Source organism: Capricornis sumatraensis, chromosome 13 (genome assembly GCF_032405125.1).
Source record: "Capricornis sumatraensis isolate serow.1 chromosome 13, serow.2, whole genome shotgun sequence".
NCBI lineage: Eukaryota > Metazoa > Chordata > Mammalia > Artiodactyla > Bovidae > Capricornis > Capricornis sumatraensis.
In genome coordinates this window covers 42645286-42650555 of record NC_091081.1, presented here as the reverse complement: position 1 = coordinate 42650555, position 5270 = coordinate 42645286, and the positions used below count along the sequence as shown (strand labels likewise).

Here is a 5270-nt window from a genome sequence, read left to right as displayed (position 1 = left end):
ATGAAAGCACTATGAATTTGGGATGAAAGCACTCCTTGAAACTTCCCTAATTTCCTAAAAGAGAGTTTCCTCAATGCTGTGGGATCTAAATGTTAAAACTAAATATTATAGAACAGGGCCTATTTTTAGCCAAATTTATTGGTGTTTTGAACAGGATGTAATGTATAGGTCTCTGTTATTGATTGAGGCCAAGATAATTTTAACTTAAGGAATGGACATAGTATACACAATAGAGTGGTTTTTAAAAAGCTTAAGTCTTAATGAATGAAATCGTAAATAAGTTATTGACTGACCAAAGCAGTGTTCAGAAAACCAGCCAAATCCTAGGGTCCCTGGAAGGACCATTCACCATCTGTTTGATGATCTGGAGATCTGAACGTGATGACAAGTATATAGTCATGCAAGCAAAGGAGTAATGGCCCTTTCTCCTTGAGTCTGTGAAACCTTAACCATTTTAGGGTATAAAAACTTACAGATTACCTGTCTAGTGGCATGTGATGAGTCAGCATATATTGAGAGTATCATGAAAGAAAATGAAGCAATGACAGAAATAATATAAAAATGTGTAAGGAAGGAAAAATGAGGGGAAAATCCTGACTCTTTGTGAAGCTCAATCTATGAGAACAGCAGTCTCCATCTCTTGCAGATTTATCTACTTCTTGACCACAGATGATGAATTGCAACACTCTAAGGGGTTTCTAACAATTGAATGAGTGTGTGCATGTTTTTGAAATCAACAGATGCTTAAAATGGTGTTACAAGTCTGTCACTTGTTATATTGTTTCTTTATTCACTATGCAATGTGTTTCTCTTAAAACTTTGCTCAGCATTTATCTAATCCAGAAAGATAATGTTAAGGAGCACGCCTCTTTACTACTAACGTACATTCAATTACAGAACGTTTTAGGTTGTAGTGATTTAACCCTGCCTTAAAATTTTGGTGTGAATACAAGAAAGTACTTCTCTCCTTAGCACAGGTAGACTACCACATTTATTTCTCTCACCCCTGAATTCTCAGTGTCCCTTTCTGTCCACTATCCCAGGCATGAACGTGTCTAAAGCCTGCTGGCCCCCTTCCATGTTCTCAGTTTCCTGACAATGAGAAAGAACCAATTTAACCTGAACTTTAAATGACAAATAATGAGAGTCGATATACTACCCTTTGGGCTTCCTCGGTGGCTCAGCTGGTAAAGAACCTGCCTGCCGATGCAGGAGATTCAAGAGACAAGTGTTCAATCCCTGGATTGGGAAGATGCCCTGGAGAAGGAAATGGCAACCCACTCCAGTATTCTTGCCTGGGAAATCCCATGGACAGAGGAGCCTTGCAGGCTACAGTCCATGGGGTTGCAAAGAGTCAGACATGACTGAGTGTGCATGCTCACACAGTTAAAGACACATGTATTTAAACATCTGTTTAAATAAGTCCTTCCTAAAGGACATTGGATCTTTCAGCAGCAAAGGACATTGGATCTTTAAATTGTAAACTATACCTCACTCACAGGTTGATTTGAAAAGAGTTTTTAAATAGAGCACAATTCTTGGTTCATCTCAAAATCATGATACTCCTCACTACATCTACACATAATCTCAGCCCTCATTAAATAGGATAGCTTGGTTTTGAAAACACAGTCCTCCCAGAATCAGCTCAGCACTTATGTTGAGCATCAGTTATGTCCTTACCTATTTATCAAGTGGTACTAATCCACTCCAGTATTCTTGCCTGGAGAATCCCAGGGACAGGTGAGCCTGGTGGGCTGCCGTCTATGAGGTTGCACAGATTTGGACATGACTGAAGCAACTTAGCAGCAGCAGCAGCATGTGACTACTAGCCTTTTTCTTTACAATGAGTGAGTGATAGTCACTCAGTCATGTCTGACTCTTTGCTAGCTCATGGACTGTACCCCACTAGGCTCCTTTGCCCATGGGATTTTCCAGGCAGAAATACTGGAGTGGGTTCCTGTTTCCTTCTCCAAGGAATCTTCCCAACCCAGGGATCAAACACAAGTCTCTTTACCATCAGACATTCTTTACCATCTGAGCCACCAGGAAAACATTTCTTTACAATAGCAATACTTTATTTTACTCAATATTCCTAATCACATTACCAAAAACTGCTGGATGACTTTTCTCATCTAAAGTATCTAATGTCTTGATAAGAAACTGAGGATTAAGTTTGAATATGAAGGAAATATTGAAAGTTAGAATTAAAGATAGTGGTAATATTTTATTATTTAAGCATGTTTCTATAAAGCTTTGTTTGATAGTGAGATAATTCTTAATAAAACTCCCAAGTCCTCAAACATATTAAACAGCCTTTGTCCACTTTGGTCTCTATTTACATTTCTATTTCTCTTACTCTAGCTCATTAATTTACAGCTTCTATCAATGTTACTTTTTTGAAACTCTGTCTCACCAAGTTAAGGATTATCCCTTAGCACTGAATACTTGTTTCAACCTACTCTGTACGCCCACATTTTCTCTGGCGATCTTGACCCAGGTATTTACTCCCTGCTTACTAAAAAACTCTCCTCTTTGTTTCTGTGATAGCTCATAATTCTCTTTAGATTCATTTTTATTCACGAAACCCTTTAAATGTTGGTATGCCTTTGTTCACTTCACACGTACTCATTTAGTGATCCCACTCCGACTTAACACTTCACTCTTGACCTGTGTGCTGGTGACTATTGCAAATGTTCCCATGAACTGAAACTCACAGATCCAGCTGTTGACTGCACATTGCCACTTAATGTGCATAGTTGTCTCCAACTCAACATGACCAAATTAGAACCCATCAGTTGTTGAACTGCTACAGCAGTCACTTTGCCAAAGTAAATATCTCATAAGAATGAATAATTTGATGCTTTTGAATTCTCTGTCAGATTGAAGGCTGAGTATAGAAAAATACATATTTTTTATTAAAGTATAGTTGATTTAAAATATTGTTTCAGATGTACAATATAGTGAATTTTAGGTTTTTAAAACATTATATTACTTTAAAGGTTATTAGAAAATATTGGGCATAATTACCTGTGCTATATAGTAAATCCTTGTTGCCTATCTATTTTATGTGCAGTAGTTTCTAAGCGTCTTCATATATAAATATATATATATTTATATCTAGGAGTGGAGTTGCTGGATCATTTGAACTTCCCTGGTGGCTCAGATGGTAAAGCGTCTGCCTACAATGCAGGAAACCCAGGTTCAATCCCTGGGTCAGGGAAGATCTCCTGGATAAGGAAATGGCAACCCCCTCCAATATTCTTGCCGGGAAAATCCTGTGGACGGAGGAGCTCGTAGGCTACATTCCATGGAGTTGCAAAGAGTCGGACAGGACTGAGCGACTTCACTTTCACTTTCTTTAATTCTATTTTTAGTTTTTTGAAGACCCTCCATATGGTTCTCCATAGTGGCTATACCAATTTATATTCTCACCAATAGTGTTAGAGGGTTCCCTTTTTTCCCACACCCCCTCTGGTATTTATTTTTAGATTTTCAATAATTGCCATTCTGACAGGTCTGAGGTAACATCTCACTGTGGTTTTGATTTCCATTTCTCTGATAATTAGTGATGTGGAGCTTCTTTTCATGTGTTTATTAGCCATCTGTATGTCTTATTTTGAAAAATGTCCCTTTAGATCTTCTGTCCATTTTTGGATTGGGTTGTTATTTGCTTGATATTGGGTTATATGAGCTATTTGTGTTTTTTGGATATTGACCCCTTGTCAATCCCATTATTTGCGAATATTTTCTCCAATTCTGTCTGTCTTTTCATATTGTTGATTGTTTCCTTTAATTGTGCAAAAGTTTTTAAGTTTGATGAGGTCCCATTTTTTTACTTTTGATTTTATTTCTTTTTGCCTTGGGAAACTGATCTAAGAAAGCATTGCAATAATTCGTGATGTCAAAGGTTGTTCTGCCTATGTTCACTTCTAGTACTTTATGGTATCATGACTTACATTTAGATCTTTAAACCATTTTGACTTTATTTTTGTTCATGGTATAAGAGAGTATTCTTATTTCATTGTTTGTACGTATAGCTGTCCAGATTTCCCAGAAATGTGTTAAACACAGTATCTTTTCTCCATTGTATATTATTGCCTCTTCTGTCATAGATTGTCTGTAGTTGTGGGCATATATTTATTGTCTCTGTATTCTGTTCCATTGATGTGTATGTCTGCTTTTGTGACAATACCATGCTGTTTTGTGCCAATACCTTTACTGTAGCTTTGCTGCATCCCATAGATTTTGTAAGGTTGTATTTGCATTTTCTCTCTCTCTTCTCCTTCTGAGACCCCTGTAATGTGTAAATTTTCATGTTTTATATTATTTTGTAGATCTTGCATGTTGCCTTTATTTATTTTTCATTTGTCTTTCTGTCTGCTGTTCTGGTTCTGGTTAGGTGATTTCCATTCTTCTATCTTCCAGATTACTTATTCATTCTTCTGTGTCATCCAGTCAGCTATTCATTGCTTCCTGGTAACTTTTTAATTCAGACATTAAATTATCTGTTTTTGATTGGTTCCGGTTAATGGCTTCTAGTCTCTTGTTTCAATGATCTGCCTTTCTATTTATAATCTTTCTTAATGTATTTAGCATTTTTATTACCATCTATTTGAATGAAATAAAATTATGAGCCATGCCATGCAGGCCACCCAAGACAGACGGGTCATGGCAGAGAGTTCTGAGAAAATGTGGTCCATTGGAGAAGGGGATGGCAAACCACTTCAGTATTCTTGCCTTGAGAACCCCATGAACAGTATGAAAAGGCAAAAAGATAGGACACTGAAAGATGAACTCCTCAAGTTGGTAGGTGCCCAATATGCTACTGGAGATCAGTGGAGAAATAACTCTAGAAAGAATGAAGAAATGGAGCCAAAGCAAAGACAACATCCAGCTGTGAATGTGACTGGTGATGAAAGCAAGGTCCAATGCTATAAAGAGCAATATTGCATAGGAACCTGGAATGTTAGGTCCATTATCAAGGTAAATTGGAAGTGGTCAAACAGGAGATGGCAAGAGTGAATGTCGACATTTTGGGAATCAGCGAACTAAAATGGACTGGAATGGGTGAATTTAACTCAGATAACCATTATATCTACTACTGTGGGCAGGAATCCCTTAGAAGAAATGGAATAGCCATCATAGTCAACAAAAGAGTCCAAAATGCAATGCAATTGGACACAATCTCAAAAATGACAGAACGATCTCTGTTCGTTTCCAAGGCAAACCATTCAATACCATGGTAATCCAAGTCTATGCCCTAACCAGTA

At 37.4% G+C, this 5270-nt stretch overlaps 1 non-coding gene across 1 annotated transcript; it reads left to right on the top strand.

Annotated features, from left to right (window-relative positions):
• Positions 1–3148: 3148 nt before the first annotated feature.
• Positions 3149–3221, top strand: TRNAC-ACA (transfer RNA cysteine (anticodon ACA)). Its single transcript has one exon. It is a non-coding gene; the product is annotated as a tRNA-Cys (tRNA).
• Positions 3222–5270: the final 2049 nt, after the last annotated feature.